This window comes from Suricata suricatta, chromosome 6 (genome assembly GCF_006229205.1).
Source record: "Suricata suricatta isolate VVHF042 chromosome 6, meerkat_22Aug2017_6uvM2_HiC, whole genome shotgun sequence".
Taxonomy (NCBI): domain Eukaryota; kingdom Metazoa; phylum Chordata; class Mammalia; order Carnivora; family Herpestidae; genus Suricata; species Suricata suricatta.
The window spans coordinates 77,272,378-77,290,249 of record NC_043705.1 but is presented as its reverse complement, the minus strand read 5'-3'; the positions used below and the strand labels follow the sequence as shown (position 1 = coordinate 77,290,249).

Genomic DNA, 17,872 nt, shown 5'->3' with positions numbered 1-17,872 from the left:
GGGGATCAAGCACTATCAGGGCACCCTCACCTTGAAGATCTGTACCAGGAAGATGAGGCCCAATAACATCTGTCTTTGAAAATCAATGGGACTTAACTCTGGGCGCTTTGAAAACCAATAAAGGTTAACTGTGGGAGACCTGGAGAGCTATAAGCAACTGAGACTCCACTCTTAAAGGGCCAGCAGACTACACAACTCACTCTAAGACCCAGCACAGAGGCAGCATTTTGAAAAGTGCTTGAGTTATATGTAAAGGTGATTTACAGACTAATTTTAAAGCATATGCTGGAGGGACAAGAATATATGTAGGTCATTTCTCCAACAAGAGTGCTTGAGGGTTTGTTCCATTTTTCCTGCCTTTTTTTTTTAAATTTATTTTTAATACAGAGAGAGACAGAGCATGAGAGGGGGAGGGGCAGAGAGAGAAGGAGACACAGAACCAGAAGCAGGCTACAGGCTCTGAGCTAGCCGTCAGCACAGAGCCCGACTCGGGGCTCGAACCCACAAACGTGAGATCTGACCTGAGCCGAAGCCGAAGGCTTAACCAGACTGAGCCACCCAGGCGCCCCTTTTCTTGCCTTTCTTAAGCTTAGCCATCAGAATGCTGGTGAGATCCAGCTCTGACATTTTTTTTCAATTTCAAAACAATATAGAAAATGAGTGTATTTAACCATACTCAGCTCATAACAGAGCAAATGGGTAAGGAGAATAATTCATGCTACGGCGTATTACTCTATGAACTGGCAACAGATAAAGTTGGCAAAGGCAGGCACAGGACCTCTATCTTTAGAGTGTTAGAACCGAGGGGCTCCATAGTCATCTGGCATCTGCTCTATGTTGTACGTATGGTTAGAAATGCACATGATGGGAACTCCAGGGATCTTCCGGATCCTTCATTTAAGGTCCCGGTCAACTGTGGCCACAATGTAACACTTGTGCTGAGTCACTCTCTGTACTAAGCAGTCATCTGCATAGGTTCCTTTGTGTGTGCATGGTAATCGTTCAAATCTTGGATCCTTGGCAATCCTTAGAGCCGCTCGATACTTTTGCCCCAGTTTCTCAATTTCAGCCATTACACAGTCAGTTATACAAGGGATACACTTGGCATACAGACAGTCCATCATTGATTGTACTAAATCCAGTTTGGCTTTAATGGAAAAGTTGATAAAGTTGGTATCAACCAGGATGTGGTAAGATGGGCCCAGCTGTGTGTTATATTGGAAGAACAAGCAGGAAGGATGTTGGGGGACTTCTCTTTCCTTGTGTGCACTGGGATCTTTCTTTTCTTTCTTTTTAGGTTTCAAGCTATCCTTTTCTTTAAGCCTCTGATCTCGGAGACTAAGCATTCGCTTCATGGTCGCATACTTTCTTGCTTTCTTTTGCTTCCCCATGTTCACGCGGCACTTTTGTTTCTTCCGCAATCACCAACCTCTGACACTCTTTATCTACCTTGTTTGTATCACTGACCTTACCCTGGAATTTCTGAGTAAAGCCATGTGACCCAAACTGTCCAGCTTAGCAGGGGATAATCAAGGGGAAGGAATCCAATTATAATACTAAAGAAAGTTACCAAATCACAAAGTAAGAGAGCAAAATAAGAAAAATGAACTGAGAAGAACTGGAACAAACAATTAGAGAGTCTTTAAAAATGGCAATAAGTACACACCTATCAATAGTTACATTAAATGTAAATGGACTAAACGCTTCCTACAAAAGACATAGGTCATTATTTTTTTTATCCATTCACTCTTTCAATATACTGCCTATAAGAGAGTGACTTCAGACCTAAAGATACATAGAGTCTGAAAGTGAAGAGATGGGAAAAGATATTCTATGCAAATGGAAGTAAAATCAAATAGAAAGTTGGAGTAGTAATACTTATATGAAGTAAAATATATTTCAAAATAAAGACTGTAATGAGAGGCAAGGGAGGATATTACATAATGGTAAAGAGATCAGTCCAAAAGGGGATCTAAAAATTGTAAATACTATGCAATGAACATAGCAGCATCTAGGTACATAAAACAAATATTCATAGAAATAAAGGGAGAAACTGCCAATAATACAATAATAGGAGGGGACTTTAAAATCTCATATCAATTGAGAGATCATACAGTTAGAAAATCAGTAAGTAAACAGTGGTTTTAAACAACACATTAAGTCATCTGGACTTAATAGATCTTTACAGAACATTCCTCTCCAAAGCAGTAGAATACCCATTCTTTTCAAGTACACATGGAACATTCTCCAGGATAGATCACAAAATAAGTTATGTCACAAAATAAGTCTCTGTAAATTTAAAAAGGTTAAAATCATATCAAACATCTTTTCCAACCTCAATGGTCTAAAACTAGAAATCTATTATAATAAAAACCAGGAAAAAAGGAAACAAGCACATGTAGGCTAAACAATATGCTTCTAAACAAGCAATGGATCAACCAAGAAATTGAAGAGAAAACTTTAAAAAATACCTTGAGACAAATTAAAATGGAAACCTATGGTTCAAAATCTTTGGGATATAGCAAAAGCAGTTTTGGTTTCCTAAGAGGGAAGTTTATAGCAACAGAGACCTACTTCAACAAACAAGTAACTCTCAAACAATCTAACGTTACACAAAGGAACTACAAAAACAAAGCCCAAAGTTACTGGCAGTTAAAAAATAACAAAGAGTGAAAATAAATGAGAGACAAAAATAGAAAAAATAAATGAAACTGAGAGCCTGTTTCTTGAAAAAATAAAAGAAACGAAAAAAATTCAGCTAGACTCATCAAGAAAAAAGAGGGCTCAGAAATGAAAATAAAATCAGAAATGAAAGAAGTTACAATGGACACCACAGAAGTACAAAAGCTTGTAAGAGATTACAATGGAAGATGATACCTGAACAAATTGGACAACCTGGAAAAAATGGATAAATTCCTAGAAAAATACAGTACTTAAAGACTGACTCAGGGAGTAGAAAATTGTAACAAAAATATTAATAATAAAATTGAATCAGCAATAAAAAAAAAAACTCCCATGAAACCACAGTATAGGACCAGATGGCTTTACAGTTGAAATCTCTTAAACATTTCAGGAGGAGCAAATATCTATCTTTTTCAACTACTCCAAAAATACAGAAGAGGGAGGAATGCTTCCAAATTTATTCTTCAAAGCCAGAAATTTGATACTAAAACTGGGCAAACATACTATAAAAGAAAAAAATACAGGCCAATTTTCATAATTAACATAGATGCCAAACTCTTCAACAACATATTAGAAAACTGAATTCATAATGTAAAATGCATTAAGAGGATAATTCACCATGTTAAAGTGGGATTAATTTCAGGAATGTAGGATGGTTCACTATGTGTAAATCAATCAACATGATACATATACCATATTAACAGAATGAAGGATAAAAATCATCAACTCTCAATACATACAGAAAAGTCACTTAACAAACTCCAACATCTAAACATAATAAAAATCATCAACGATGTCATTTTGAAGGGAATAGAGTCAATATAAGACCATATATAACCAACAACTAACAGTGCACTCACTAATGAAAAGCTGAAAGCTTTTCCTCTAAGATCAGAAACAAAATGAAGGTATCCTCTCTCCCCACTTTTGTTCAACATACTATAAGTCCTAATCACAGCAAGCAGACAAAGTAAAAGGCATCCAAACTGGCAAGGAAGTAATAAGGTAAATATCATGATATTAAGTATAAAAAATCTAAAGATTCCACAAAAAACAGTCAGGCCTAAACAATATATTCAGTAATGTTTCAGTATATAAAATAAGTATACAGAAATCTAATGTGTTTCTATACACTAATAACAAACTAGCAGAAAGAGAAATTTTAAAATCCCATTTGCAATTGCAGCAAAAAGAATACAATTCCTAGGAATAAATTTAACAAAGAAGATGAAAGAACTGTACTTGGAAAACTATAAGATACTGATAAATAATATTGAACACAAATAAATGGAAAACATACCATGCTTAGGGCATTTGGAGAATTAATATTGTTCAAATATCCACTAACCAAAATAATCTATATTTTAATGCAATCCCTATCAAAATACCAATAGTATTTTTCCAGAAGTAGAACAAATAATCTTAACATTTATATGGATCTGCAAAAAGACCTTGAATTGTCAAAGCAATCAGAGATAGAAGAACAAAGCTGGAGGTATCACAATCTGTGATTTCAAACAACATTACAAAGCTATAGAGATAAAAATGGTATGGTACTGGCACAAAATAGACCCATAGCTCATTGGAAAAGAAAACAGAGCCCAGAAATAAACCCACACTGATATGTTCAATTAATCTAGGATAAAAAATACAAGAATAAATAGTGGGATAAAGAAAATCTCTTTAATAAACAGTGCTGAGTAAAAAGGACAGCTACATGAAAAAATGAAACTGAGAAACTTTTTTGCACCATGTACAACAGTAAACTCAAAATGGACTAAAATTTATATACAAGGCCAGAGATCCTAAAATTACTAAAAGGAAACAGACAGTAAACTCCTGGACATCAGTCTTAGTAATATTTTTCAAGATCTATGTCCTTAGGCAAGGGAAACAAAAGCAAAAATAAACAATAAAGACTGCATCAAACTAAAGAGCTTTTGCCAAGAGAAAGAAACCAATGAGAAAACAAAAATGTAACCTACCAAATGCGAGAATATATTTGTAAATACTATATACAAGTAGGCATTAATACCCATTATACATAAAGAACTTAAACAACTCAACATCAACAATCTAATTTTTTTAAAAGGTCACAGGATCCCACTAGACATTTAAAAAAAAAAATCCAATGGCCAACTGACACATGTAAAGAAGATCGAAATTACAAATCATCAGGAAAATGCAAATCAAAACCAAAATAAGGTGTCATCTTACTCTAGTCAGAATGGCTAGTATCAAAAAGACAAGAAATAACAAGTGGTGGTGGGAATGTGGAGAAAACGGGACCCTCATGCACTGCTGGTAGAAATGTAAATGGGTAAAGCCACTGTGGCAAACAGTATGGAGGTTCCTCAAAAAATTAAAAAGATAAATACCATATAATCCAGCAATTCCACTTCTAGTTATTCACCCGAAGAAAATGAAAACATTAATTAAAAATATATTCAGGGGCATCTGGGTGGCTCAGTTGGCTAAGCCTCCAACTTAGGCTCAGGTCATGATCTCACGTTCATGGGTTTGATTCCCGCATTGGGCTCTGTGCTGACAGCTCAGAGCCTGGAGCCTGCTTCCGATTCTGTGTCTCCCTCTCTCTCTGCCCCTCCCCCACTCATGCTCTATGTCTGTCTCAAAAATAAATAAAACATTAAAAAATATATATATATATATATATTCACCCTTTCGTTTATTGCAACATTATTTACAAAAGCCAAGATGTGCAAACAACCTCACCGTCCTCAGTAGATGAATGGATAGAAATGTGGTATATATAAACAGTGGAATATTACTCAGCCATACAAAAGAATGATATCTTGCCACTTGTTTCAGCATGGATGGCCCTAAAGGGTAGTGTGCTAAGTGTAGCAAGTCAGAGAAACACAAGTATTACATGATTTCACTTACATATAGAATGTAAAAAAAAAAAAAAGAAAACAAGGAACAAACTCCTAAAAACAGAAACAGACTTCTAAATACAGGGAGCAAACTAATGGTTGACAAAAGGGAAGAAAGGTTGGGCAAAGTAGGCAAAAAGGATTAATAGGTACAAACTTCTAGTTATAAGTTATGGAGATGATAAGTTTATCATACAAAATATAGCCCAATAATATTTTTGAAAGGTTTACTTACTTCTGAGAGAGAGTGCATGAGCAGAGTAGGGACGGAGAGAGAGAGGGGGACAGAGAATCTTAAGCAGGTTCTTTGCTGACATGCAGGGATCAAACCCATGCATCATGAGATCATAACCTGAGCCAAAGTGGGACAGTCAACTGACTGAGCCTCCCAGGCACGCCTACTCAATACTATTTTAATATCTGCATGGTGACAGAGGGTAACTACACTTTTTGAGGTAAGCATTTCCTAATGTCAAATCACTATCTTGTATACCTGAAACTAAAACACTGTATGTTAACCATACTTCAATTAAAAAATGTTTAAAAATGATTAGCATTCCTTAATAACTACATATTAATATGTAATAACTCCATATATATATGGAGTTTCTCCTTTTGAGAACAGATGAGGCTGGGATTAAAATTGAGACTATCATTTATGATACTGATTTCAAATGTTTGTATATATCAACAGATCCTTTGAGTTCTAAAATTTTGGAAAACCTTATAAAACATCTTGTTTTATTTTATAACTTAAAAAATAATGTCTCAAAAATGATCAAATAAAATGGTAAATCATTAACTTGGGTGTTGTATAAATGTTTATTATATTATATCCTTTGCCAATATTTTTAATATTTCATAATTAAAGTCAGGAGATACAATGAAATTTCAGGATCATTTAACAGAAAGTTCAATAATTTCATATTATATGAATTTCAATTTTATATTATATGAATTTCATATAATATGGTTGAGCAGAAAGTTCCAGTCATCTAGTTTTACCTTCATTCACTATTCTGTTATTGTTTGGATAGCTCTTCCAAGGGGTGATCTAATTTATAATTAAACAACACAATTTTAAAAACCTTTTTTGTTTCAGGGTATCTGGGTGGCTTAGTCAGTTAAGTGTCTGACTTCGGCTCAGGTCATGATCTCACAGTTTATGAGTTTGAGCCCACGAGCCCACATCAGGCTCTGCTGACAGCTCAGAGCCTGGATCCTGCTTCAGATTCTGTGTCTCCCTCTTTCTTTGACCCTCCCCAACTCATGCTTTCTCTCTGTCTCTGAAAGATTAAAAAAAAAATCAAAAAAATTAAAAACAACCCCCGTCTTTTTTTTGGGGGGGGTGGTTTCTAGCAATGCCCATTTTATTTTTTAGGAAATACTCAACAGTGCTAGAAAAATTCTTCTGTCTTTACCCCCAGTCTCTCTCTTTCCCATCTATCATATTTCACTTTCTTTCTTGGTTAACATAGTCAACGTCTTACATACTTTTTATAAAGCCACGTGTGGCATTGTGAGTACACACAGAGATCAGTTGAGTCAGAAAATCTCTGCTCCAATGAAGAATTTTCTGCTTTGGTAGTTGTGTGGTATTGTCAAAGGACTTGAAATCTTGACCCTTAAGTGACTCAATTATAATACTGGGATAATAATACTTACCCTTTATGCCTCCTGGAGTTTTGAGGATTGAGTTCATTTATATAAAGATAATTTGTGTTTTAAAGACATCAGTCATGCTCTCTTGCTCTTATCCTCTGTCCATTTTGTATTACCTAAATTCTGTTTCACAAACCATTCAGCATAAACACTTCTTTAATACCATCTACCATCCTGATCGTTCTCCCCTGAATATGCCAAGCAAAGGACTGCCTCTTCCTCAATACTACTTAAAATACAAACTTAATTCAAGGACAGGAAAAAAAAGTAACAGAGTATGAATAAGTAACTTTAAAACTATGATAATCAATCACAAAAACACAAATGCATTTTACAGCTACTTTTCCAATTACAAGGAATAAAATGTTATTTTAAAACATATCAAAGTGGTTTCATTCTTGAGTTCCAGCCAAAAAAATCAAAGACTACAGTCAAGGAGCCTCAAAGATTTATGAAATTTTATTTTTAGAATAAATATAAGATGTAAAGCATGCATATAAATGTAAATCAGGAAAGAAGAGTAGAGCTGAGGTTCATGGCTTTGGACTCAGACCCTGGTTTAAATTCTGATTCTGCTTATAGCTGGTTTATAATTTGGTTTTCTCATCTATTAGGTTATTATAGAATATTATAATAGTTACATGAAATATTTCAGTCTGGTAAAGCACCATAACTTCTAAGTAAGCAACTGATAATGATATTAGTATAAATTAATTCACAAACCATGCCAACACACAGGCATACTTCTTTTTTTTTTTAATTTTTTAAAAAATGTTTATATTCGAAGGAGAGAGAGACAGAGCCTGAGTGGGGAGGCGTAGAGAGAGAGAGAGAGAGAGACACACACACACACACACACACACACACACACACACACACACACAGAATCTAGAGCAGGCTCCAGTTGAGCTGTCAGCACAGAGCCCGAGGTGGGGCTCAAACTCACAAGATCATGACCTGAGCTGACATCGGATGCTCAACCAACTGAGCCACCCAGGCACCCCACACAGACATATTTCAAAGTTGTACTACCTGTGAATATTCTTATATCAATGTTTATTACTTAGTCCTTTATTTTAATATTTAAAAATTTACAGAGAATTAAAAATTTACCATTCTAAAAAACTAGTTTTTCATAGCACTTTCTCATTTTCCTTTAATTTTATTTTAAACAGTTATCAACTGTTGCTATTAAACTGTGCTTCAAAATTACTAGGATTGAAAAGATGTAGCCTTTTCTAAAAAAAAATTTTTCCTTTCATAATACCAAATCATCAGTTATCAGATTGACCCTCAGGTTTTAGGTTGTAATTTAGCAGGCAACTTCATACTGAATTGGAATAAATGTGAGCAAAAATTTCAGGGTTCAGTTTCGATAATATAGCTGTGATCATTCAGCTAGTGGAGTTTGGGAAACATACCATTTCTCTAAATAATCGCCATAAAGAGAAAACCTCTTTCTGTTAATATGTTGAAGTGTATTTGTTGTGCTCTATAGAGCAAGTTTCAAATATATTTCCATCAGTGAAAATCAGTTTTACAGTGCAGAATGTTTATCAGTACCACATTTCTGCATCACATCTTAGATTAAATGTAACCCAGGTTTAAGAATTCTTAAATTCAGCTCTTTTTAATATTTTATTTTGGTAGACATTTTTCCCTTCTTTTTTTCAAGATCTAGTCAAATATTATCCAGTCCTTTTGGAGAAAGAAGGCACATGAGTGCTATATACTGATAAACGTTGCTGCTCTATTAAAACCTAAATTGTCCAGTAGGGCTAGAATGAGAACCCATCAAATATTTTTCTCTCTAATAAAAGGCAGTATGATGTTGATGCACATCAGTAAACATTTTTAAATTTTTTAGTATTTATTTTTAGAGAGAGAGACAGTGTTAGACGGGGAGGGGCAGAGAGAGAGAGAGAGAGAGAGAGAGAGAGAGAGAGAGAGAGAATCTGAAGCAGGTTCCAAGCTCTGACCTATCAGAACAGAGCCTGACCTGACATTGGACTTGAACTCACAAATCCTGAGATCATGACCGGAGCCAAAGTTGGACACTTAACTGACACATAACTGACAGAGCCACCCAGGTTCCCCCATCAGTAGATTTTTAAAGTAATTAAACCTGGTTCCTAATCTTGGGCAAGCTACTTCTTTGAAAGATTCAAATTTCTCTTATATAAAATAAAAATGTTGGACTGTATCAGTATTTCCTAAACTTAACTTATCCCTGTGCTGCCCTTATAACTGTTGAGGCATCCACAAATTATGTATTTTATTTACTTAATATTTTAATTAGCTCATTTTTATCACATATATGACTTTCATATGGAAATTATAATATTCTGCCAGTATTACTTTTTATTAATGGAAGGTAACCATGAAATTGTAATTAACATAGAGCTGAGTACTCTTGCACAGTTGAGACTCATTCTGTTGTTTTATCTCTCTTTTGGGAAAAGAAAGATTAGCTCCTGTTAGAGCAATGTCAAAGACAACTTGAATCAAATTATCTATTTCCTAAATATAATCCAAATGCTCAAAAGGGAATTAAAAGGGGAATAAACCTCTTTGTGTTTATTTAATACAGTGTCTATCAGGCACAGGCATCTCACCAGACTCAAAGCTTTTTCATGTTTGCTCTGATAGCCAATACTTCTAGGATTGTTAATTGCGAGTGAAATTTAGGTTTACTAATTATAATGATGTTAGTACTGAAAATATTAAGCTAAATATATTGAGCTTTTATTACCTGCTAGGTAATGATCAAAGCACTTCATATGTTTTTACTGCTTAATCTTCATGAGACCTGTATGAGACAGGTGGAACTGTAATCTGTATAATAAACAAGACAAGGAAGACAAACTAAGGTTTCATTCCCAGGCACAGTGAGAGAGAAAAAGGTTGATAAAATATAATTCAAGACAATGAGTAGAACCTTTAAAATGTAATTTGCTGAGAAAAATTACAACTGAATCTGGTAATAGAGACATTTTGAGGTGCCCTCAAATGAGTTCAGAATTAAGAGATTGTATTTTTTGAGGACATGTAAAATATAAGTATCACAATGTCACTAAATGCCTAGCATAATGTATGACACACAGGAAGAGAACAGGTAGATTAGAAAGGAAGGAAAACATCCAAAAACTGAAAAGATAATAGAATAAAGGGATAAATAGAGTAGAACATCTTGACATGAACTATACAACTAATGTCAGGACATTTAGGCCAGAATGAATTGTGGTCACATCTGGACTATGATAAGGATTCTAAGTCCTTGAATAATCAACTTGCCAAGACATTTTAAATCTTTCTTATAAACACTGGGTCTCCCAGGCCAATGGGAGTTCTTTTTATCAAGGATAAAGGGGTCAGGGGTTCTGGATAGTGATGGAGAGGCTTGCACAAATCATGAGTCTACAGGAATATATTATTTTAGATTATATGTCCACCATTAGCCTTATACTGAGCCCGATTATACTTTGTATTTTTGTTATTGGTGATTTGTGAACATGAGCCTGAGATGCAGTAGATTTAATTTGCCTGGAGTAAGAATACTCTAACAGGTATGGAAATAGGGATTCTGGCTCTTAGCCAAAAAAAGTAAAACGAATTTTTGGAAATTTATTTTTCATTATGTTTTGACTTCATTTATATTGACATGGCCATAGATATAGATCTCGGTGGATAGACTAACTGCAAGTCAGTAAACGCCTATTTAATCCAAGAGCAAAAAATGAAGTACAGTTAAGCTTAGAATCCCAAATTGCTTTTTATCCGAAGAGTTTAGAATTCTTCTCAGTTTCTCAACAATATAAGAGGACACTACTGGTAAAGGTTTTAATGTTGAGTAAAGAAGAAAGACTGTGAAGTTTCTTATTCTCTAACCTATAAACAATTAGATCTAGGAATAAAACATACTCCTGCTACTTCAATTAACTTGGCTTTCTTGCTAAGTTATGCTAATTATTATTGCTTTAAAATCAGTAGTACAATTTTTCTAGGTATCACTTATCAGTCACAATTATCTGGAAATTGGACAAACACCCAGAAAAAAAGTCTCTCATGACCTAGAAATAAAGCACAAAATGAAACCACTAAAAGCCCTTTCACAATATTTACCAAACACCCCCAAAATCCCTCCTTTATTCATAGCCTCTATTTTTTCTTACTTTAGACATCAATCTAATGAGATTGTTTACTTGGTTTCTTAAGCCACAACAAAAACAACAAATTAGAAGGGGGTAATTTTGCAAAAAGGAGGCAAATTGATAGTTGCAAGACATGGCAGCTGGAAAATTAAGAGAGACATTAAGAAAGAAATACTACTTCAAGTTGAGACAAGATGTCAGAGAATAATCGTCTGGTTTATTTATTAAACAGGAATTCTTTGGACCTTGTGAAAATCAAGGGAGAGTACATGTCCCAATTAATCAAAGCACAAGTTTTATAACTGCAAGAACCAAAGTGTTTTACATTCCCTATAATTATATTAACTAACCTTTATATAGTACTCTTCTTACCAGCCACTATTTCAATAGAATTCTTTTAGAAAAACCTGAATGTATCTGGAACTGTCATTTTAAGAGTGACAGTTTGTGATGGACAGAAGTTTACAACCAGAAGGCCACTTCATAGGGGAAGAGGCCCATTTTTAGTATGATTTTATCTGCATCAGAAATGATGGATGATATTTACAACAAATGACAGTTTTATTACCTTAGTTGAGGCAGAGGCCATGAACAGGTTCATTTCTTTTCTAGAGCATCGATATTATGCAATTTCTTTGTTTTAAGTTTATTTATTTATTTTGAGAAGGAGAGAACAAGTGGAGAAGGGTCAGAGAGAGAGGGAGAGAGCAAGAATCCCAAGCAGGCTCTGCACCCCCAGCCCAGAGCCAGATGCAAGGTTCAAACCACAAACTGCAAGATCTTGACCTGAGCTGAAGTAAGATGCATAACCAACTAAGCCACCAAGGCGCCCCTACTCAATATTTTCTAAGTATCACTAGTCTGACTTGGTGTCATGGGTATACGTCACTTTAGGAAAATCTTTCTATGTAAAGTGTGGTCCTTGTGCCAGTGGCGAACATCACCTGAGAGTTTGTTTGAACTGCAGAATCTCCAATTTCTGGAATCAGAATCATTTAACAATTGAACGCGATATCTGGCTAGTATATATGCATTAACATTCGAGAGGCACCGTATAAATAGTGGCCTACAGATTTTAGGATAATTTGATTATAAGTCACTATTTTGACATTTTCCTAAGAAGTGTTTTAACACTAGAAAAATGTGATGTATGGATCTCTGTATCTGTATTTTTACATCTATATCTACATAGAATGATTATCTTAATATAGCTATGGTGAAAGGTACAATTATAATGTAAATAATATCAGACAATTATGTCACTTTTATTCATTTGATTCAAGATATAGTAAATGTCTTTATCATGTCTATAAGACTATTTGAAGATGTAGAAATCAACTAATCACAAATACTTATTGGATATTTGCTCTAAGGTGATATTCTTCTAGATCTTAAACAATTAGGTAAAGTTTATAAGGCTTACAATTTGATTTTTATGTTATTTACTGTCAGGTATTATGTCCTTCTGAAGGCAGGGATGAATTTATTTACCAATACAATACATTAATGATACCTGAAGTGTTAAATTAATGAAAGGTTGATATGCAAAAAACCTAAACTTTCTACCACATTACAAAGAACTTAATGATATCTCCACAAAATTCATAAAAATATTGGTAATGCAAATATTAAAAATTAATGTACAAAATAGAGGAAAAGGAAGATGTATGCTATTTCTATGGTTAGCAAATGTTATTATATACAAGTATTATGTAATATTATATGTAAGTAATATAAAATATTTCATTTCACTATTGGACTTATATTAAAAAACAGTTCTGTGAATATCAGCACATAAGACCCTCAGAATTGCACTATATACTATTTTAAGTTCTTAGGCTCTCAATTAGATAGCTTTTTTGCAATTAACTTCCACGACTGGTTAAATTGTAATTATTAAATTGCACTTCTCATTAAGAGTGTACTAATTTCCAATGAGATGTAGTTTAGATTTGGTTTCACTTGATAAGATTTAATTCAAAAACACTGATTGGTAATTAAAGACATTGCTCTCTATATGGAGCAGAACACTGTAACTGAAGGTTTTCTGTCTTCTCTAATGTCTTTCCCCTTTCCTTAGAGGGAATTATTTTATCTTTATGTAAAATAGATCTTCATAAAAATGTTTGTAGATTTTGATGGAATTCAAACTATACTAAACAGAAAATAAACATGTTGTGTAATGTTTTTACCACATCTAAAATACAATGCCACTTTTATTAAATTAATATTTGTTTTTGTCCTTATTGAAGCATTTTGATTCTGAGCATGAGGTGCCTGGGTGTTTGGTAAAATTATTTGAAAGATCGAGAAGAGTTAAAAGTCCCTTCCAGCAATGACTAATTTGAACTTTATAACTTTCCATCCTCACAATGATAATTGGGGAGAGAAAGTTCAAGAGGGCCTATAACTACAATTCCAGTGATTTTAGCTTCACACCAAAGTCATTCACTGAATCATAGTTTACAGTTTTTAAGAACGCAATTAAATTCCTAAAGTAGCTCATGGCATGAACAGTGTAAACAACTCTTCTACATATTAAGTGATCATTATCTGATTGGCAATACATAGCTATTGTAGTTAAATGAAATCACAGTAATGTCACTGTAATATACATTTCCTAATAGTTTCTCTCCAATTCCAATTAGTAAATACAACCTATTTATAATACTGAATTTTAGATAATAATGGTGTTTTGGGAGCAAACTCTGTGTTTCCCCACATACACTTAATATTTAATACCTTGCATTATACCTTGGAGAGAATGTTAACTTTTTTTGCGCATTTGAACTCCCTCTTAGTGTTAACTCAAAGGTCACTTTGGTGGGATCTATCCTGACCACACTATTAAAAACTGCAGAGGAGGGTCATTAATATGCTGGAATAGGAAGCCCTAGACTCTTCTTTCCCATCCCACTGCACCCAAATATACCAATTTAGCACCAATACAAGGATCAGTTTCCTTTGTGAAAACTCCAGAAACTAGGTAACAGGATCCTTCACTCTAGAAAAGTGTCAAACCAGCAACACCAAAAGTGGTAGGAAAAGTGGAAACACCTCCTCAACAAAATCTACAACTTAACACAGTGCCATACTATTGGAAGGGGACCCCCAGCTCCCATCTTTCTGAGCAGTGAAGGTACTGGACTCTACATCTAATTCCCCAATTTTTCTGGATACTACTTTAGGTTCTGGATTCTATCTCCCCTATGTCAGACTTTTTGGGGCACAACATAGTCTCTTGAAGGCTAAACACTAATATAAATATAAATATATATTTGTCTGTATATCACATACACACAAATATATGCTAATATATACATTTTATATGTACACTATATATACTATATACTACGTTATACTATATATACTACATATTATGTATCCTATATATACACCATAAATATATTTACCACACATATACACTATATATAATATACATACTACATTTAATATGCATATACATTGATATATACACCAATAATGAACTATCTGAAATTAAGACAGTTGAATTTATGGTATCATCATAAAGAATAAAATACTTAGGAATAAAGTGTTAACAAGGAAGTGAAGCAACTGTACACAAAACTATTAAACACTGATGAAAGAAACTAAAGAAAACATAAACAAATGGAAAGATATTCTGTGTTCATGGACTGGATGACTCAGTATTGTTAAAATGTCCCTCAGACGCAAAGTAGTCTACAGGCTTAATATAATCCCTATCACCATACCAGGAGCATTGTTTTTTGTTTGTTTGTTTTTTTCAGAAATGGAATTCATATGGAACCAGAAAAGACCCTGAATAGCTAAAACAACTCTGAAAAAGAAAACTATGCTGGAGGCATCACACTTCCTGATTTCAAAATATATTACAAAGCCATGGTAATTAAAGCCGTATGATACTGTCATAAAGATAGACATAAAAACTAATGGACTGGCACAGAGAGCCCAGAAATAAATCCACATATATAGGGTCAACTGGTATTTGTTAAGGATGTCAAAAATGCACAAAGGAGAAGAGAAAGATGGACTCTAATAAATGGTGTTGAGAAATTTGTAGATCCACGTGTAAAAGAATGGTATTAAACCCTATCTTTCACCATATACAAAAATAAATTCAATATGAATTAAATATTGAAACATAAGACCTGAAACTATAAAACTCCTAGAAGAAAACTTAGGGAAAAAACTCTCTGACATTGGTTTTAGCAATAATTTTATAGATATGATACCTTAGGACCAGGCAAAAAAAAAAAAAAAAAGGCAAGTGTAATTACATCAAACTTGAAAGTTTCTGCACTGCAAAGGAAACAATGGAAGGAGTGAAAGGGTGATCTACAGAATGGAAGAAGACATTTGCAAACTATGTATCTGATAAGGGTTTATTTCCAAAATATATAAGGAACTCTGACAACTCTATAGCAAAAGCACTAATGACCTTATTAAATTATGGGCTAAGGAGTTGAATAAGAATTTCTCAGAATAGATATACAAATGGCTAATAAGTATGTGAAAAGATACTTTCAACACCAATCATCAGGGAAATTAAAATCAAAACCAAAAGGGTATCACTTCACACCACTTAGGACAGTTGATAGTACAAAGAGAAAGACATCAAGTGTTGGCCAGGTTGTAGCAAAATTTGAACTCTTGTACACACAAAAGAGGGGAGGTGATGTAAAGATAGAAACAAAGATTGGTGTGATGTGGCTAAAAACAGGGAATTCTAAGAATTCCCAGAAGATTCTCCCTCAGCCTCTAGAATGAACCAACTATCTCAATGTGTTGACTTCAAACTTCTAGTGGCCAGAAATATGAGAAAATAAATTTCTATTGTTTTAAGCCACCAAGTTTGTGGTTATTGTTACAACAGCCTCAGAAAACTAATAAATGTCCTTAGCATCATCCTTGTAAGAGATATATTTCTTCAGTAATAATAAAATAGTCACCCACAAAGTTAAAAATCTCTAAAATGCTGACACTATAATGTCAATATTAAAAGCTCAGCTATTTTGTTACTTAACAAAAGTGACCCAACAATGACCAAAACTGATAAGCAACAATTTGGAAGTCAAAAGTACCACATCCATCTGTTGCAGAAAAGAAAAAGTTGAACTGGATCCTTCCTATTAAAGTTTCATGTCTACATGGTAATTATTTGTCGAGTCTAGCTGCCCCGGCCAGCAGGGCGGTAAATCCTTGTGGGTTCATTCCTGAGAGAGGGAGAGAGAAATAGGGCAGGAGGGAGACTCAGAGAGTGGAGACAGCACATGGTATCTGATCAAGCCTCTTCTTTATTCAGAAAAAAAACGTATCTTATAAAGGTTTTGAGGTGGGAGAACAAGGCAGCTGACCTAGGTCGGTTGCTAGGAAACAGGGTTAAGGGATTTAGGCTAGAGTAAAAGAGGAAGCAAACTAAGGTTTTCAGCACAGCACTGAAGGGCCGATACCACCCTGCCTGTAGGCAATTGATCTTTGTTCTTCTGGCTTCTCCTGACAGGGAGTGGCACTCCCCTGCCTATTTTTGTAACTACCCTCAGGGAGTGACATTTCTGGCTAGTAAATGGCCAAGCAGCTGAATCTTTGCAGCTTCCCACAATTACTGATGTTGTAAATAGTGACCAAATTACATACAGGAAAATTGGTCCTCATTGTATGTCTGCTTGCATACTTATACAAATACATAAGCATATACATGCTTGAGAATATGCTTATATACTCAGAAGCATAATTATGTGTATATATAATATATGTGTGTATATTATGTATATCTGTACATATGTTAAGATAGTAACAAGATGTTGAATACATTAACAAGATATTTAGGAACTTCAGAAATTGATATGTCCCTTTCTACTGCTGCATCACATAATTTCATATTATTTCTTTCAATTATCTCAATAAGTGGGGGAAGATTTGTTTTCTTCATTATCATCTGCCTTCATTAGGAAGAATGCAAACATAATAAATTTAGGGAATTTCTCCTTATGATTTTACTTTCTTCCCATAATTAAGCAAAAAAAAAAGGAATACATATGGATCCAATGGCGCAGGCTTCTGGGTACTGAGTATGTCAAAGCTTCATAAGTGGTTTTCATTGAGAGCAGCACCTTCTTGCATGTTTAATAGTTTTGATTTAATACAGAGGTCAGAGTTGGGACAAAGTCTTAAAAAGACAGCACAGATGTGTTATTTATAGACCCTTGCAATGCATTTCTTGAACAATGAGTCTCATGTATACATTAGCTGAACTCAGAATCAGAACTCACAACATTACTGGAGAGGAACTTCCAGAAGCCCAAGTATGGCATGCTCACAGTGCTTTGCCTATAATAAAGCACTAAGAAATTTTAATTTACTGAACTAATGATGTATTGAAGAAATACCAATCTGGAAAGTATTTGTATTCTAGATGGCTCACAGACCGCCACTATGCACTGTAGACACCATCCTCACAAGCATCTGAACATCCATTAGGTG

The 17,872-nt window shown here is 34.3% G+C and overlaps 1 pseudogene; it reads right to left on the bottom strand.

Annotated features, from left to right (window-relative positions):
- Positions 1-893: 893 nt before the first annotated feature.
- On the bottom strand, positions 894-1,391 carry LOC115294351 (annotated as a pseudogene).
- Between the last annotated feature and the right edge of the window lie 16,481 nt (positions 1,392-17,872).